Below are 20,498 nucleotides of genomic sequence, written 5' to 3' on the forward strand. Positions count from 1 at the left end.
CCTGGCACTTCTTGGGCTGCTCTACACTGCGTACTGTTGTGGCCAAGATCTTACTTAACTCACGATTACGCTTTTTAATCTCGTTTGTCCTCTCTCTCTTCCTGTTCTTTGTGCCTTCTTTCTTCCTTTTCCTCTGGTGTCTCTCTTTTGTTAAAAATTCTTTCTGCCTCCTTTACTAAATCTTGGAGAGAGTAACCCTGCAGTCCCTCCATCCTCTGCAGCTTGCTATGAATGTCAGGTGCTGACTGGCTTATAAAAGACATTATTATATCAGCCTAACAATCTGCTGCCATGGGATCAAAAGGGGTGTACATTCTGTACCCCTCCAATAGCCTTTCTAAAAATCCTGCAGGTGTTTCCTCAGGCCCCTGTACTATTGCTCTTACCTTAGCCAAATTAGTGGGGCATCTGCCAGCCCCTTGGAGACCCGCTAATAGGATCTGGCAGTAGAGACGAAGTCGCTCCCTACCAGCTAGTGTGTTGAAATCCCAATTGGGTCGGGTCAAAGGGAAGGCATCGTCTATCTCATTTGGCAACTGGGTTGGCCTTCCATCAGCTCCTAGGACATTTTTACGAGCCTCAAGAAAAACCTACTGTTTTTCCTCTGTAGTAAGGAGTATCTGCAATAACTGTTGACAATCGTCCCATGTGGGCTGATGAGTGATCAAAACAGATTCTATAAGGACAGTCAAGGCTTGGGGGTCCTGGGAAAAAGAAGGGTTATGAAGTTTCCAGTTATAAAGATCAGAGGCTGAAAAAGGCCAGTATTGAAATTGGTCAGCCATCGAGCGGAGGGGGAGTGCCTGGGAAGTCCACCTTTCCCTTTCAGATGCCCCCGCCTCTCTCTCTAGGGAGATGCAGCCACCTGCTGGTTGTGAGTTAGGCCCCCCTCCCCTCCAGCAGTCTCAGTCATGTCAGGGCTAGGGGGCCTGTCAGGATCTATAACAGGTTCAGCAGGTTCCTCGGGAACAGGTGTGAGGGGGGGTGCCTCGGCCTGAGGCAGAGGAGGTTGGGGATAGGGAGGAGGAGGGTCAAAGAGCAGGAGGTCGGACTGGTTGTCAGAGATGATTGGTGGTGCCTGGGACTTCTGTCTCGGTTGCTCCTGCACAGGGAAGAGAGAGAACAAAGAATCTGAGGGAGGGGCGGTTGGGGCTGCCACTGTCCTCGGTGTCAAAGGGGTGATGGATAGCCAGGGAACTGGTACTGGGTTGCGGGTTCCTGCTGGCGGGACAAATGGTTTGACCCAAAGTGGAGGGTCTCTAGACAAGCTCTCCCAAGTTACAATGTAAGGAACTTGAACAGGACGGCCCTGCTCACCAGGCTGAAAGATTCTCGCCTTAACTTGCAAAATGTTAAATGTTAAATGTTCCATCCCGTGGCCAGCCCACTTCAAAAGTGGACCATTCCATGAAACAGAACGCTTGCCAGCATTTCCTTTGGATTACCATAGACTGGTTGCAAGCTCTGTCCTCAACCTCTTTCCAGTGGTCTAAAGTCAAAGTTAAGGGGATGGTTATCTGTTGCCCCACTGTACTAAATTTCAACTCAAAAACGAACACAAAAACAAAAACAACAGTACAAAATAACAGACACAACAAAACAACAATACAAAATAACAGACACAAACTCAAAACCGACAGCTGTGCGGCGACAGACTGATATAAAACTGATGTCACAAACCGGGATGGGAGTGGGCGATAAAAGCCACACTCCCTGGAAACCAAGGCAACCTGGTTGCTCCCAGTTTTACAAATTGCCTGTGAAACGTCCTCCATGGCTGGGCCAGGGAGTGTTCCCGGACACGTCTGTCCCACTGCCTGGTCCCTCTCAAATTCCAGCCCTGCGTAGGTACAATTCTCCAAATTGCTGACAATCATAGACATAGACCACAATAACAGAAATAGACAAACATAAAACATTTAGATGAGCACTCTTACCTCCAACCGGGTCAGGAATGGGTCTTGAGGGCGACCAGCACTTCCCAGCCAATGCACCAAATGTTGGGCCCTAAAGAGACACTCTCAGCACGGTTGATGCAATAGCAAGAGGAATTTTTATTCTGCCACGGCAGAGGTCCCGCAGCCTCAAGAGGAGAAGGACCCCAGCTTTGTCTATTACAGGTTCTTTTAAAGGGAAAATCACAGAATTAGGGAGGGGGTGGTACAGGGTACAGGGTGGTACAGAATCAGTACAGAGTGATACAGAATCAAAGGGAAAGTCCAGAAATCATTTGTCTACCATTTTGACTAGTTCATTTATCGGTTGGCTAACTTTAATTAATCAGTGCTATGGTGATTACGTGCAGGACACTTGTAGGTCGTCTCACCCTAGTTCCAGGGCCTGTGTCTATGGAAGAAAGATTACAATGGCAAGGGAAAGTACTCAAAGTGGTTAGTTACCCGGGTCTTGGTTCACAAGGAGGTGGGTGTAGTAGTGCTAAGGCACCCCAAAGTTTTTCACTTTCAGCTAATTTTTCTATGCTTTAGTAACTCCCAAGATCATTTGTAGCTGAAGAGGAAGGAAGGAGTAATAGTTTGTGTTTGGGTTTTTTTTGTTTGTTTTCGAGACAGGATTTCTCTGTGGCTTTGGAGCTTGTCCTGGAACTAGCTCTTTTAGACCAGGCTGGCCTCATACTCACAGAGATCTGCCTGCCTCTGCCTCAGCCACTCAGTTCTCAGTTACGAGTCTCCTTGGCAACTACCACCTATGCTCTCCATAAACAAGGTGGTAATATTCTATCAGTGTAAGCACTGATGTTTAGAAGGTAATTTTATAGGTAAACCACTTTTTTATGATCTCTAAGCCACAGATTTTTGTTTTGTTTTGTTTTTGTTTTTTGATACAGGGTTTCTTTGTAGCTTTGGAGCCTGTCCTGGAGCTAACTCTGTATCCTGGTTGACCTCGAACTCACAGAGATTCGCCTACCTCTGCCTCCTGAGTGCTGGGATTAAAGGTGTGCGCCACCACTGCCTGGGCAAGCCACAGGATTTTGTCTAGATATGGTGGTTTGAATGAGAAATATCCCCCATTGGCTCAGGTATTTGAATACTAAGTTCCCATTTGGTGCGCTGTTTGGCAAGGTTTAGGTTGTGCAGCCTTGCTAGAAGAAGTCCATCACTGGGGTGGGCTCTAAGATTATACAGTCCTACATCAGTTTGCTCTCTTTGCTTCATGCTTGTGGATGAGGATGTGAACTCTCAGCTTCCTGTTTCAACCACCATGGCTGACACTTGATACCATGCTTTGCTGCCACAATAGACTCATTCATTCATCTGGAGCCATAAGTCCAAATAAACTCTTTCTTCTATAAGTTGTTTTTGGTTATGGTGTTTTATTACAGCAACAGAACAAGTAACTAATACACCTGGCTTATAGTGCCATACATGAATTCTTTCTTATCACGTGGGACTTAAACTCAATCAGAAAGTTTCTGGTTGTACCCAAGACAAACACATGTTCTTTTATTCTCATCTTAATTACTAATATTGATTTCCAGGTTACACATTACACATAGTCCATGCCATTACTGCATCAGTGTGCACATCTTGTCCACCATTTCGATTGTATAGTACACAAAGTCCACAATCAAGTTGGATTGTTGGGGACAATTCTATCTCAATAGCCTGTATAGAAATTTCTTGCACAATAAAATCTATCCAGTTAGGAGGGAGTTTTCAACTCAGTCCTAGACTAATTTCTCCTAGTTCTGCAACCAAGCTTGCAGCATCTTCAGCAATAGGGTCTTTCTTACTATTTAGTTCTGGTATTGTCTTCAATGAGTTCATAAACAGGTGAACATAGTTGTATCTTTCCACAATTAAATTCACAAGGTATGGTGGTTTTATTGGCAACAATTTGCCAGCTACTTTTGCTTTCCTTGATAGTTCTGGTCAAGACAAACACATATTCTTTTATTCTCTTCTTAATTGCCAATATTGACTTTCTGGTCACATATTACACATAACACAGTAAGGAAAGTACATCAATAAATATGCAGTATGTAAGCAGTGGAGTGATTATAAAGGTATGAAGAGACAAAGCACCCTGAGAGTCCAAAACTCAAAGGAGTGCAAAGGAGTCCTTGGAACGAGATAAGCAACCAGTTGCAGGCCTCTGGAGAGGCATTGCTGCTGCTACTGCTGCTCTTTCAGAATCACAGGCTGGAGTGATTCTGCAGAGTTGAGTTTAGCTGAAGAGGAAATGGGACAGGAGTAGGAACAGATGGATAAATGAGTAGATGGATGGATAATAGGTCCAGACAGTCAAACAGAAGCTTTGGAAGATGGCAATTCAAGTATGTCATGTCAAAATCATGAACCAAGTTGAGTTGAAACCCTTGGAATAATTATCCTTGGTACACATACTGGCTGGTCAGTAGGGATTGTCAGCACCACACTGCTGAATGTTCATCTCTTTGTGGAGTCTAGGTGAGTGTTAGAAAGGGGTCTGGCATCCCATGTAATTAACTATACAATGCAAAGAACTTTGGCAATGCAAAAGTACTCCTTTAAGAGTTCCACTGTGACCACTGTGTAGTGGTGGTGCACACCTTTAATCCCACCACTCTGGAGGCAGAGGCAGGTGAATATCTGTGAGTGTGAGGTCAACCTAGTCTACATACAGAGTTCCAAAACATCCATGGCTACTGAGTGAAACTCTGTCTTGAAAACCAAACCAAACCAAAACAAACAAACCTCCCCCCTGCCAAAACCAAACAAACAAAAAAAGAGTCCCACTGGATATTTCTCTTTTTTTAAAGACAGATATTTTTTTTTAAAACTTGAAGAAAAAAAATGATGTATTGCCGGGCGATGGTGGTGCATGCCTTTAATCCCAGCACTTGGGAGGCAGAGGCAGGCGGATCTCTGTGAGTTCGAGGCCAACCTGGTCTACAAGAGCTAGTTCCAGGACAGGCTCCAAAGCCACAGAGAAACCCTGTCGGGGGCGGGGGAAGATTTATAATCTATATAATGTTCTGCCTGCATGTATGCCTGCAGGCCAGAAGATGGCGCCAGATCTCATTACAGGTGGTTGTGAGCCACCACGTAGTTGCTAGGAATTGAACTCACGATCCCCGAAGAACAGCCAGTGTTCTTAACCTCTCAGCCATCTTTCCAACCCTGGATATTTATTTCTAATATAAGAGGGTTCGTATTCTGTATGGTCAGAGTACAGACTCACATTCTTTTTTGTTTTTCAGCTATCTTGGAACTCACTTTGTAGACTAGGCTGGCCTCAAACTCATATAAATCCTCCTGCCTCTGCCTCCTGAGTGCTGGGATTAAAGGCGTGTCATCACCACTGCCTTTCAGGCTCACATTTTTTTTTTTTGGTTGTTTGTTTTGGTTTGTTGAGAAGGGGTTTCTCGGTAGCTTTGGAGCCTGTCCTGGAACACTCCCAGTAGACCAGGATGGCCTTGAATTCACAGGATCCGCCTGCCTCTGCTTCCTGAGTGCTGGTATTAAAGGCATGCGCCTCTACCACCTGGTCTCAGGCTTACATTTTTATGAGAAAATGAGAAAAATAAAACAAAACAAAATTAAGTGACAAAAATGAAACCACAACTTAAAGTTGATGAGCAAAGTGTAATTTTTAAGAGCAGGATGTAACCTTGAGCACAATTTTTTTAAAAATGATCCATTTATTTCTATTTTATGTACATTGGTGTTCTGCCTGCACATGTGTCTGTGTGAGAGTGTTGGATCTCCTAGAAGTAGAATTACAGACAGTTGTGAGCTGCCTTGTGAGTGCTGGGAATTGAACTCGTGTCCTCTGCAAGAGCAGACAATGCTCTTAACCACTGAGCCATCTCTCCAGACCCGAGCACAAATACTTTTTTTAAAAAAATATTTATTCATTTATTATGCATACAATATCTGCCTACATGTGTGCCTGCAGGCCAGAGAGGGCACCAGATCTCATTACAGATGGTTGTGAGCCACCATATGGTTGCTGGGAATTGAACTCAAGACCTTTGGAAGAGCAGGCAATGCTCTTAACCACTGAACCATCTCTCCAGCCCCGACAAATACTTTTTAAAATTAAAATATAATCACATCACTTTCCCCCTTTTCTTTCCTTCCTCAACCCCTCCCTCAAATCCTTCCTATGTACCCCCCCCCATCCTTCTTAGCTTGATGGCCTCTTTTTCTTTAACTATCATTGACATATATCAGTTACCATGTCTGCCTGCATGCTGCCATGGTTCCCACAATGGACTAAACCTCTAGAACTGTAAGCCAGCCCCAATAAAATGCATTCTTTTTTTTTTATAAGAGTTGCTGTCATCATGGTTTCTCTTCAGAGCAATAGAACACTGGCTAAGACAAGTTTGTCCAGAGTTCACAAACTAGAGCTGAGATTTCTCTGCTGGGAAGAGTAAACCTGAGACAAATGAGATGCAGATAGTTGACTATTGAAGTCTCTATTTTTAACGTTTTAAAGGTGAAATTCCCTTTGGGAGAAAATTTTAAGACAGGGGTTTACTATGTAGCCCTGGCTGTATTGGAACTCACTATGTAGATTATCCTGGCCTCAAACTCACAGAGATCCGTATTCTCTGCCTTCTGAAATCTGGGATTAAAGGCATGTGCCACCATGCTGGCTCTCTAATATGATTTCAATATGCTCTTGTGACCCTTGAGTTCTTATTTCTCAAATAAATTTATAGAGTGACACTGTGCTAGATAGTTTTATGTCAACTTGATATAGACTGAAGTCATCTGAGAGGCAGGAATCTCAGTTGAGAAAATACCTCCATAAAATTGGGCTGTGGGTAAGCCTGTAGAGAATTTTCGTAATTAGGGATTGATGGGGAAGGAACCAGCCCATTTTGGAAAGATACGGTTTTAAAAAGTAATATTTTCACATTTCTACAAAGAAATGAAAATGCAAGCACAAATTATCAAAAGTTTTAGGATACAGGAATAACAGTTCTAAAAGGAAAGACTAAAGTGTGTTTACATAAAAAACAAAATAGGCTGGAGAGATTAATGGGTTAAGAGCATTGACTGCTCTTCCAGAGGTCCTGAGTTCAATTCACAGCAACAACATGGTGGCTCACAACCATGTGTAGTGAGATTTGGTGTCCTCTTCTGGTCTGCAGGTATTCATGCCGTCAGAACACTGTATACATAATAAATATAAATCTTAAAAAATAAATTAAAAACCACAAAAGCCAAAACAGAAATATCTAAATATTCTAATTGTGTTTCTCAAGCTCCTAGAAAAGAACAATTCAGAACCAAAGCATTAGATCTCTTGAAGTAATAAAAATCAATGCAGAAATGAATGAAAATGAAACTAATGGGACTATACACAGACTCAGTCAAAGACTCAACTTTTTGAATAAATCTTGACAGACTCCCTAGTCAGAATCACTATATTAGTTACTTAACGTTGTGACAAAATACCTAACAAGAAGCAACCCATGGGGAGAAGAGTTTATTTGAGCTTGAATTTTGGGAAGATAAAGTTCATTACAGTGAAGACATGGAGGAAGGAGTGTGAGGTGGCTGCTCATATTATGCCCATAGTCAGGAAGAGGAGAGGAAGAAGTGTTGATATTCAGCTCCTTTAAATTTTTTAAAAATTACTTTTTTGGGCCAGGCAGTGGAGGCACACACCTTTAATCCCAGCACTCGGGAGGCAGAGGCAGGTGGATCTCTGTAAGTTTGAGGTCAACCTGGTCTACAAGAGCTAGTTCCAGGACAGCCTCCAAAGCTACAGAGAAACCCTGTCTTGAAAAAAAAATATTTTGTGTATTCAGCCATCTCTGAAGCCATTTTTTTCTTTTTTCTTTTTTTGGTTTTTTCGAGACACCCCCCGCCAGTCTTGGATCTGGGAACTGCTAAGAAAGGTATTTTGACTTTAAAATATGTATGTTAAGGATTTGATGCTTTGGAAAAGAGGTTCGGCTTTTGTCTCCACAGAGGATGAGAACCTGTGGATTCATTACAAATTTATGTGGTTTGAATCACCGAGATCCCCTAAAATGTTGATGTAAAATACTCCCAAGAATACAGCACCCCCATTTAGCAGGAAGTAGCCAAACAGATTGATGACGCCCAAACTCCCTAAAAGATTGTTAAAGTGGGGTCCCTTCAATGGTTCTGGAGTAGGAGCAGTGAGCCTGCTTCCCTAAGTTCTGCTCCACTCCATGCAGCAGTTTGGATCCAGATTGAGTGCGGCTGGGGCCAGAAGGCAGCTGAAGCAGAGCTTTGCCACCACAGCTACTGCTGCCGGACTTGCTCTCACAGACTGTGCAGACTGCTGGGACTGTCAACCAACAGGCTGAAAGAGTCAGCAATGCTTTGGACATTCAAAGTCTTAATAAACATATTCAATTGGGCATATTGACCTTAAACCAACAAGTAGCTGTTGTTTTAAGTAAATGTTGCTCCATTTCAGAAGCAAATGGACTATCTTTGGACTTTTCAATAGTTTATCATGTTATATGTGTTACTCATGGCACTGTATTGCATGCTTCTGCTACTGTTATGGAACTCAATCGTCATATGAGAGGGATTTGGAATACTGTTTTTGTTAATTTTACCACCCAGTTAGTGCATGCTAGATGGTTGCAGCGCTGGTCTGGCTCCTTGGCACTGTCAGTCCTGGGGATACTTGGTTTAGGACTATATGTCTGGGTAGCCACGGACGGGCAATACTTTCACGGACAGGCAATACTTTGTGGGCAGGATGCTACCTAAGACAGGGAATATTAGAGGGCTATTCCCCATGACAGGCAAGGTATTATAAAATAAAACGGGGGAGTTGTTGTGATCCAGCTGCACTCACTCCCCCTGACCGACAGCGAAACTTCCTTGTGGTCTGTAATTGACAAGGATGTTTGTGTTCTTCCTGGCCTGTGGGTCTCCACAAAAGGAATAGAGGTATAAAAGGTTTCTGGGCAAAATAAAGGTTGCTGTTCTTCCACCTAAAAAGAAGCTTCCGTGTCTCAATCCCGACACCCCCCGCCAGTCTTGGCTATCCAGTCTTCGCTGGCCGCAGCATGAAGGCAGTCTCTTAACTGTGTCCTGTAACACTAAACACAAGTTACATGGTTCCCATACACAAAGACAGAAGTTACTGGTCATGTTATAAATGGCAGATGTTGGGGACTATTTGTACACTCTGTGCTGTGCTGGTTGCTGTAATAAAGAGCTGAATGGCCCAAAACTAGGCAAGATGTATAGGCAGGAGCTCTGGGGACAGAGCAGACTCTGGGAAGCAGAAAGGTAGAGATACCAGGAGACACAGAGCAAGCAGGATGAGGAGAGGTAACAGCCACGAGTCGTGTGACACAATGTAGATTAATATAAATTGATAATTTAAGTTATAAGAACACATTAGGCTGGGTGGTGGTGGATGCACACCTTTAATCCCAGCACATGGGAGACAGAGACAGGCGGATCTTTGTGAGTTCAAGGCCAGCCTGGTCTACAAGAGCTAGTTCCAGGACAGCCTCCAAAGCTACAGAGAAATCCTAACTCAAAAAAAAGGAAAGAAAGAAAGAAAAAAAAAAAGAAAAAAGAGAACATGTTAGAAGCAAGGAAGCAAGCTTAAGCTATAGGCCAAGCTTTCATTATTAATAAGTCTCCATGTCATTATTTGGGAGTTGGTGGGACAGAGAAAGACTTGTTACAGGAAGAATTAGTGGATAATACGGAATTATGGGACAAAACAAAGAACAGAACAGAACACAGCAGGCAAACATCAAACCCTGCAAATCCATGTTTAATATCTGGGATTTATAGGAGAGTCATCTGGGCTCCAAAGTGCTGTGGGAGTTCCTTCAGCTCCTTCAGCCAATCGCCGCTGAGTTACCAGCCCATTGGGGCGTGGTCTCTCTCCCTTTAAAAAAAAGCAACGGCTGTCCTCCACTCTGTCTTTGTCTTCCGGCTCCGTTTCCGGCCCCTGGACTCCTTTCCTGTTCGCAGGGAGGGGCTGTTGTCTGGGACGGTAATCTGTAAGTTTTTTCCCCTTTGAATAAATAACCATTCTATTAATCATAATTCCAAACTGGTGTGGGATTGTCTGTGACTTACGCCTTCATCTGGCGCCCCACGTTTGGTTGTAGAACCCCCCTTCCCCCCCACTCAACTGCTTGCTACCAGCTCGGCTAGTCACGAGACCTCCCTCAGCTGCGGCCTGTGCCCTGTATGTGGAGCCAGCAGTTCAATTAAACCCCACGCCTCCCAAGCTCCACAGGCTCGGGACAATCTCTGCAAGCCTGGTTTGCTCTTTTCTGAGTTGTTTTTAAATTTCCCTTGTAAGTGCGGTGCTTTAGTGGCGTGAATCAGAACGACTCGGTCACGTGGAGGCATACGCGGCTTCCGGGTTGCTCTTTTCTACCCCTGGATTCTGGGTTTCTGGTTCCGTGTATGGAATTGATTTAATTAAACTTTCTTTCTTGAGCAACTTATATTTCCTAGTTTTTAACAAATACTAAGGCAGACACTGAAACAGGACCTGTTTAAGTCACCTTTGCAGTGGTTCTAGTCGCAACTTGGCAACAGCGCCGCCAACTAGACAAGAGGTAATATGGCAGTTTTTGTTTCCAACGCCAATTTTACTGTTTTCTTTATTAATACAATGGATTATGTCATGCAAGGTTTATATGACTATGGGAATATATTAATTTACTTGTTACTAGGTTTCAGTTTTCTTTTCAATATTTTATCATTAAGAAAGATACGATTTTTACGGACTAATATTGAACAACTAGTTGAAAGGATTAAAATTATTGAAAATCAGGGGTTATCTGAACAAGTGGATACTATGATAGACAAAATTGACTCCATGTCCAAGGGTACTAGGAAGTTACCTGAAAGGGTACAGGCTGTTGAATTTGACGTTCAGACGTTACCACAAAGTTTTGATAAGGTAACAGATAGAATGAACCTCCAGAATGGGAACCAAAAAACTGATACCTTAGTGAAATTACTAGAAACACGGGTAGGTCAGGAGATTCAGGATTTAAGGGATACAATGATAAAAAGATTAGAAATGATTGAAGAAACTATTGGAGCTGGTGAACAGAGTAAGAAGGCACAAGGACAGGATACAATGCCACCACCAGCTGTTAGAACTGGCTTACCCAGGGTCCTAACAACATACCCTGTAATTTATTCTGACAAAGGGTTAACTTCCAAAGGCTCAAAGGGAGTTAAAGAAGCTAGATGGACACCAATAGCAATGAATGATTTAAAAGAAATTAAGCAAGCTGTCATTAACTTTGGCTTGCACTCTGCATTTGTTAAGGAAATGATAAGGACTTGGGCTTCTAATGTCAGAGCTACCCCCCATGATTTCTCTCAGCTAGTGTCTGCAGTTTTAGATGATGGGCCTTCCTTGATGTTTGGAATTTATTTCAGAGAAGAATCCAAACATATGGAACAGCAAGGAAGAGCAAAAGGTGTGGAGGTTTCCCAAGATCAAATTCTTGGTGTAGGAGCATATGCTGATCCACAGGTTCAAGCTCTTTATGATGAAGAAGTGCTGTCCTTATGTCACAAAGCAGCCTTGAATGCTTTGAATAGAATACAAGATCCAGCAAAAAGGGTCGAATCATATACCAGGGTTAGGCAGGGACAGAGAGAACCCTTTACTGACTTTGTGCAAAGATTAATTAAGGCTCTGGACATAGGGGTAACAGACCCAGAAGCTAGACGAATACTTCTTGAATCTCTAGCTTTTGAAAATGCAAATACTGAATGTAAAAAGATAATTGGGCCTTTAAGATCTAGATCAGCACCAATGGAAGAATGGATACAGCATACAATGAATGTTGAGATGTTTAGCTATAATGATGAATCCTGGGTAGGAGAAGCGATTTCCAAAGCTATGAGGAGACATCAAACTACCAGGTGTTTTAATTGTGGTAAATTAGGACATCTGAAAAGGGATTGCAGGCAAAGAAATCCTAGGAATAATATCTCCTCTGGGAATGACAAAAGTAGGAGATCTCAGCCTTCAGGTATATGCAGGAGATGCGGTAAAGGCCAACATTGGTCCAACGAATGCAGGTCAACAACAGACAGACAAGGCAACCCAATACCATCGGGAAACTCCTTGAGGGGCCTCTCGCAGGCCCCCAAGCCAAAAGTGGCCCAGTCATTCCCAGTTACAGTCGAAAATGTGTCTCACCAAGAAAATTAAAAACTCCAATGTCTGCCGTAAAAAGTAATACTGGTCTAAATGATGAATTACATGTGGAGAATGAGTCAAAAAATTCAGGAGGACAGAGTAAACGTATATTTTGGCAAACGTATATTAACGATCAAAGACCAAAGCTAAGAGTCTGTATAAATGGCATTTTTATTGAAGGCTTATTAGACACAGGTGCGGATGTAAGTATAATTATTCCAGAATCCTGGCATCCGAATTGGCCTCTTCATGAGGTAGATGTTCAGTTCCTGGGAATTGGAACCCTATCTCATGTAAAACAAAGCACAAGATGGGTGGAATGCATAGGGCCTGAAGGGCAAATAGGAAGATTAAGGCCATATATAGCAAATATTGCAATAAATTTATGGGGCCGTGACCTGCTACAGCAATGGAATACCCAGATTAACATTCCTGTAGTTCCAGGAACTCACAATTCTAGGAAGGATATAATGAGGTATTATGGAAAAAGGTCACCAGCCATTCAGGCTGTACAAGAACACACAGCCAATAGCAAAACTTTAGAGGTACCAACAGCCCTACCTTTAAAATGGCTAACTGAGAAGCCAATATGGATCAAGCAGTGGCCTCTAGCTGAAGATAAGTTACAGGCTTTGGAACAGCTGGTACAAGAGCAACTAGATGCTAACCATATTGAAGAATAAACCAGCCCTTGGAATTCTCCTGTGTTTGTTGTAAAAAAGAAATCTGGTAAATGGAGAATGGTGACAGATCTAAGAGCTGTCAACAAGGTAATTCAGCCTATGGGTCCGCTACAATCTGGAATTCCTTTGCCTTCTCTATTACCAAGAGGATGGCCTCTTATAGTTATTGATTTGAAAGATTGTTTTTTCACTATACCTTTGCAAAAAATGGATAGAGAAAAATTTGCCTTCACAGTGCCTACTTATAATAATTCTCAGCCTACTAGGAGATATCAATGGACTGTCCTCCCACAGGGGATGCTCAATAGTCCCACATTGTGTCAATATTTTGTTAATAAGCCACTGGAAATAATTCGTAAGCAATTTCCCAAGTCCATAATTTATCATTACATGGATGACATTTTATGTTGGGAGCCACCTGGAGGCACAGTTTGGAGGTAGCCATGTGGGGCTGAGCACCCCTGCCTGCACCCTTGCTTGCACATGCTCAGACCAGCAGAATGGCATTAACCAATCAGGACAGCGTTCAAGCCTCTCCACCGCTTAAAAGCAGCTGCCTCGGGGTCCAACGCTCTCTCTAAGCTTTCTCTCGTCCCTGCTCTATCTTCCCTTCCCCCAATTTTCCTCAAGGGAATGCTCCAAATAAAGATGTGACCAGGGAAGGAATTCTCGTTTTTGGTGGCGTTCATTCCTGCTGGACAGGATGCGCGCCACAATTTTATTATCTGATTCAAATAAAGATATTTTGGAAAGTATGTTTGAAGAAGTAAAGAAAGTTTTGCCTAGGTGGGGATTACAAATTGCCCCTGAAAAGATTCAAAGAGGAGATTCTATTAATTACCTAGGCTACAGAATAGGGTTAGAGAAAATTCGAACACAAAAGGCACAAATTAGGAGAGACCGGTTACGGACTCTTAATGACTTCCAAAGATTGTTAGGAGATATTTCCAGTCTACGACCAGCTGTTGGGATAACACCTGATCTAATAGTTCATTTAAACAAAACCTTAGATGGTGATAAGGATTTGAATAGTCCCAGAAAATTGACAGTTGAAGCAGAAAAGGAACTGACAATGATTGAGGAAAAATTACAGGAGGCACATGTGGATAGGGTCAACCCGAATCTTAGTTCCATCCTAGTCATACTGCCTTCCAGAATTTCTCCTACAGGGATTTTAATGCAGAGGGAAGATATTATTTTAGAGTGGATATTTATACCTCATAAACCAAGTAAAAAATTAAAAACTTATGTAGAAAAGGTTTCAGAATTAATTATAAAAGGTAAACTGAGACTTCGTCAACTAGCAGGTATAGACCCAGCAGAAATTATAGTGCCTTTTACTACTGAGGAAATAAGAAAGTTATGGGAAGATAATGAACCATGGCAAAGAGCTTGTGCTAATTTTTTGGGAGAAATTAGCAGCAACTATCCCAAAAGTGATAGACTTAACCTCATAAAGAGAACTTCTTGGATTCTTCCTAGAATTGTACGTGATGCTCCAATAACTGGAGCTCGGACATTTTATACCGATGCAAATAAATCAGGGAAAGCAGGTTATAAATCGGAAGAATTGAGTAAGGTGGAACAAAGCCCTTATAATTCTGTCCAGAAGGCAGAATTATATGCCATTCTTATGGTGCTAAGGGATTTTAAAGAACCTCTTAATATAGTTACAGATTCACAATATGCAGAAAGAGTTATCTTGCATATTGAAACCGCTGAATTCATACCAGATGACACAGAGTTGACTTCATTGTTTATCGAGGTACAGGACATAATTAGGAATAGGCTTTGTCCAATGTACATAACACACATCCGGTCCCATACCGGTCTGCCTGGGCCTCTAGCACAAGGTAACGCTGAAATTGACCAATTATTGATTGGAAGCGTTCTGCAGGCCTCAGAATTTCATAAAAAACATCATGTCAATAGTAAAGGCTTAAAGAAAGAGTTTTCCATTACATGGCAACAAGCTAAGGACATTATAAAGAGATGTCCTACTTGTTCTTTCTATAATCAAACACCGTTGCCTGCAGGGAGTAACCCAAAGGGTACTCAAAGGAATGAAATCTGGCAGATGGATGTGTTCCACTTTATGGAATTTGGTAAATTAAAATATGTACACCACACCATAGACACGTATTCAGGTTTTCAATGGGCAACTGCCCTGAGCTCAGAAAAGGCTGATTCGGTAATCACACATTTATTGGAAGTTATGGCCATCATGGGTATACTTGCACAAATAAAGACAGACAATGGTCCAGCATATGTATCTAAGAAAATGAAACGCTTCTTTGCTTATTATAATATAAAACACGTTACAGGTATACCAAATAATCCTACAGGTCAGGCAGTTATAGAAAGATCAAATCGTACTATAAAGGATATGCTAAACAAACAGAAAGGGACGAAAGATACCCCCAGAAATAGATTGCATAATGCTTTATTAACCTTGAATTTTCTTAATGCTAATGAGAAAGGAACAACAGCAGCAGAGAGGCATTGGATAATGGAAAAAACTTCTGAACTAAACCAACCTGTTTATTTCAAAGACGTGCTGACCTCTCAATGGAAGCCAGGAGATGTGCTACGTTGGGGAAGGGGTTTTGCTCTTGTTTCCACAGGAGAAGAAAAATTGTGGATACCATCAAAATTAATAAAGGTTCGATTTGAAGAGGAGAAACCTCTTGGAAAGGAGAAATGACAGCATCTACAATGATGATAACCGTACAGGTGGTAAGAAAAGCATATAGAATGGGGGCAGGGTTCTGTTCTTATCTCCACAGGAAAACACTGATCTTTGAAAAGTTCAAGAGACCCTGGATATTTGAATACTGACAGATGGAAAATAACGGCCCAATAGGGACTATCAAGAAAACTGAATAGGTTCTGTAAGTACCATATACTAAATCATATTTCTAAATTTATAGAGCTGGTTTTAGAGTTGGACTCTGGCTCAGTCCCTCTCTAATTCCAAGCCTGTTGTTTAAAGAAAAACCCAGAGTTTCTGGAGTTTCTGTCTCATGTCAAGAGCCATGATATGGGACAGAAAGAAATATGAGTTTAGAAAACATCTTTACTTTTCTTCATATCTATCATACCTTCATTAAATATATCTATCATGTCTCTCATTGAATATAGGTATTCATGTATACGTCTATATAATTAATGTTTAAGTTTTCCACAATGAACAATGAGTTTTTCCTACAGTGACATTTGAAGTTTCCAGGAAGAAGATGAGGCCCCATAACAACAACTCCACCTGGTTGATATGATGTCATGATACTGATAGTGCTACTACAAGACCTGTTTTGGGTACCAGCTGCACAAGACGGTTCCAACGTGCTGAAATGGTGTACATCTTGTACAACATTCTGGCCAGACCTCCACAAAATACTCAGAGACTATTTGCAATTTTAAAAGACATTGATCTTGAAATTTAACCATCATTTTACTTTCACAGGATCCCCCAGAAAGAACGTCGCCCCCATGACAGCTGGAAGTAATTCTAGAGAACGACGTCCCCTCTCCCAATAAAGTTTGCCCTTGGGTTTAGGGACATCATTTAGGGGTTGGTTATAATTAGTATATGGTTGAGGGTTGGGGGAGGAATTTTATAAGCACAGGAATCTTAAAAAAAAAGAGGGATAATTGGATTATGGGATAAATAGATTTGTACTTGTGAGTTATTGCTTTTAGACAAACATATTGGTATCGATTCTTATATATTGATACAAAGTTAAATTATGTTGACTATTTTATGCATGCATGCTTCATGCTTCTACCTCTGTTTAAAACATTTTTATGTATTTGTATATATATATTGTATTGATATATGTATATTTACCATATTGCATTGTACACTTCTACCTCTGATTAAGATACTTATATATTGTTTATGTATTGATATATATATTTACCATATTGCAATGTATACTTGCACATTGTTTATATTTGGAAGTCACATTGTCCTCATTTATTGCACAGTTGTTTATTATCTCAGTTTTTAAGTTAGATAGACATTGAGAATTATATAGATCAACAGTCATCTAAGTTTGTCATTTATAATTAGACTAATCAGGTTCTTTAGATATATAGAGATTATATTCAGTATAGATAGATAATCTTCAACCTCTTCAAAGAGCTGTAGAAAATGGCCTTTAATCTAATTCAGAGTTCTATGGTAGGGAGACACAATCACTCCTGGCAACACTGATCTATGCCCGAGAGAATGTTGAGCACCAAAGACACTCCACCTGGAGCCTTTCTTCTTGGCAGAACTGGCCTTTGGGTAAAGAAATGCTCATACCTCAACTACTGACAGAGTTACAGAATATCCGTAAATGGATAAAACAAGACTGTCATATCCTGCCAAGACAGGGTAAGATAGTTTTGAAGTTTCTTGCCTTTGAAAATGGTATGTCAGTTACATCAGGCCTTAGCCAAAGTTGGTTGCTTCAACGCTGCAAATGTGACTTTGGGTGTTTGTCCAGGTAGCCAGTTGTCTCTGCGATTTGGTACATGTTCTGGAAGTTGTTTGATTGCACTTCCTAATTACTCAGATAACATTATTTCCCTTCTCAGATCTTCGATGGGATTGAAGATTATATAAATGTAGTTACTTTCCTTTCATGACTTGGCCAAGTTATTTGTTATACAAGACTTAAGCTAGTTAGAATAGGATATTTGTATTTATTGTATATAATTTCGTAGGTTTGTACTTATTGTATATAATTGCGTAGTAGGCTTAGAACTCTCTTACTTAAACAAAAGGGGGAGATGCTGTGGGAGTTCCTTCAGCTCCTTCAGCCAATCGCCGCTGAGTTACCAGCCCATTGGGGCGTGGTCTCTCTCCCTTTAAAAAAAAGCAACGGCTGTCCTCCACTCTGTCTTTGTCTTCCGGCTCCGTTTCCGGCCCCTGGACTCCTTTCCTGTTCGCGCGGAGGGGCTGTTGTCTGGGACGGTAATCTGTAAGTTTTTTCCCCTTTGAATAAATAACCATTCTATTAATCATAATTCCAAACTGGTGTGGGATTGTCTGTGACTTACGCCTTCACCAAAGTGCCTTGGAGCTTTGATGCCTTCATCATACATAGTATCTCCTGTGGGCCAGTACTACTCAATGGATCCCTTGGAACTGGAGATATAAATGTTTGTGAGCCACTGTGTGGGTGCTGGAAACCTAACATCTGCAAGAGCAACAAGTGCTCTTAATAGCTGAAGCCATCTCTTCAGCCCTGCCTTCTAATATATTTTTAAGATAAACTTTAACTTATAGATATAACATTAACATATAAATCTTGAGTTCAGCGGCGCGTGCCTTTAACCCCAGCACCCAGGAGGCAGAGGCAGGTGGATCTCTGAGTTTGACACTGGCCTGGGCTACAAAAGCTAGTTCCAGGACAGGCTCCAAAGCTACAGAGAAACCCTATCTAAGAAAAAAAATCTTTAGCTCAGCAGGCAAAGGCAGCTACCTCCAAGCCTGGCACATCAAGTTTGAGTTCTTGAACCCACATGGTAAAGGATAGAGCTGAGTACTAAAAGTTGTCCCCTGACCTCCACACACAGTCACATGCACACATTCACATAAAATAAATAAGGAAAGATGTACAGTTTTTTCTTAAAGACAAAAAAAATTGCTTGTGCCTTCCTTCTTCAAAAGCAAGGTTATCAAGGTTTTTTATATTTTCTAATTTAAAGTAAGAAAAGAAAGGTCATCTAAAAACTTGTTAAAAATCGTTGCTATCTCTTCAGCCTACTTAAAATCCTTATAATAGAGAAACTGACTCAAATACTTCAAGAGAAATATAAAAACCACTGGTACCCAGAAAAACCATCAAAAAGGCAGGCTTACAGATGCATTCGTGTCAATAAGTTTCAGAGAGTTGATCCCAATGTCCTAAAAGCCTGTAAAAACAGCTGCATTTTGTATGGTGAGCTAGGCTTGCCAAAAGAACTTACACTCTAGGTGGATCCATGTGAGGTGTGCTGTCGGTATGTAGAGAAAAACGATGCATTCATCGTTGCCAGCTTTGAAAATGAGGATGAAAACAAGATGAGATTTCCAAGAAAGTTAGCAGGGCCCTTGATAAGGTGACCTCTGATTATCATTCAGGATCCTCTTCTTTAGATGGAGAAATAAGCAAGGAAGTGGAAGCAAAACCAAATTCAGTGACTGTACCACCGAGCCCAGTGCACCAGATTTCAGAACTGTATTCCCACCTCTTCCAGTGTGGCATCCATTGCCCAGAAAAAAGCCAGGAATGTACCGAGGGAACGGCCATCAGAGTCACTATCCTCCTCCTGTTCCATTTGGTTATCCAAATCCAAGAAGAAAGGATTAACCATATGTTGGACTCTAGTGTCCAAACCGAGAAGGAGTCACCCCCAGAGACCACCTCATATACCACAGCCAATGCAAAAGCATGAGGATTTTATTAATTCTGTCATAACAGGGTCCGTCAGCATTCGGGAAGCCGAGAGAACTCAAATAGCTGGTACAATCTACTTTTAAAGGAGAAGGTCCCATAGAAACAAGATGGGTTGTTCCTTGACCATTATGATTGGCTTATTTGAAAAGGGCTAATACCAATAATTGGCTGGAGAGCTATTGTCAGATCAGATGAGGTCAGAGGTCATTTTGACCCCATTTCCCAGGGGACTGAATCAAAACATACGTGTATGGGTAATTGTTCAGGAACTGAGTATGTGCATGTGTAGCTGTTAGGTCCTTGGTTCCCAGGGGAGGAGGGGAAGCACTAAGGCACAGAGGCTGAGAGGGTTTGGAATTGTCAGAAATGGCTTCAGAATTGTCTTAAAGTCTTACACATACCATCCAATTTCAGTGACATGGGTACCTCCTCCTGGAATGCATTGTGACTGAAATCACTGAATTAATCCTCACATGTTAGCACCTCACTAGCTCCTTTTGATTTTGTCATGTTGATAGAAGGAAAGAATATACTTTACTATATATTAAAAGTTCATACTTGGTAGTGAAGTTAAATGGGCCAAATCATCAAACTTATTTTTATAGAAAAGTTATTGAAGCTGGGCAGTGGTGGCACACTCCTTTAATCCCAGCACTTGAGAGGCAGAGGCAGGCGGATCTCTGTGAGTTCAAGGCCAGCCTGATCTACAAGAGATAGTTCCAGGACAGGCTCGAAAGCTACAGAGAAATCCTGTCTCGAAAAACAAACAAAAAAGAAAAAAGAAAAGTTATTGTGTAATAATTATATGAGGACCTGTGCCTTTGAGATCTAAAATCTCTACTTATGTTCACAGTCATGTCTTTAAAAGTATACATTGCAGTAGGTGACATTTGTACCGTTGAGGCAGACTGAGGGGCAACTGGCAGTGGCACCACTGCTTGTACTGGCTTTTTGAGAACCTAGTCTCTTTGGATGGATACCTTGCTCAGCCTAGACATAGTAGGGAGGGCCTTGGCCCTTCTCCAAAGCCATATGCCTTACCCTCTCTGAGGATTGGATGGGAGTGGAGTAGGGGTGTGTGTGTGTGGAGGTGATGGGAGGAGGGAAGGGAGTGGGAACTGGAATTGGTATGTAAAATTAGAAAAGATTATTTTAAATGAAATAAAATTTTAAAAAGAGTTAAAAATTGAATAAATTACAAGTTAGGAGTAAATGAGAAAAGACATATATATTG

At 41.6% G+C, this 20,498-nt stretch overlaps 1 pseudogene; it reads left to right on the forward strand.

The window, feature by feature from the left end:
* The first annotated feature begins 1,684 nt into the window (after window positions 1-1,684).
* Window positions 1,685-19,755, forward strand: LOC125417843 (protein BTG3 pseudogene; annotated as a pseudogene).
* Window positions 19,756-20,498: the final 743 nt, after the last annotated feature.

The sequence above is a fragment of the Myodes glareolus genome, chromosome X, assembly GCF_982192425.1.
Source record: "Myodes glareolus chromosome X, mMyoGla1.1, whole genome shotgun sequence".
Classification (NCBI taxonomy): Eukaryota; Metazoa; Chordata; class Mammalia; order Rodentia; family Cricetidae; genus Myodes; species Myodes glareolus.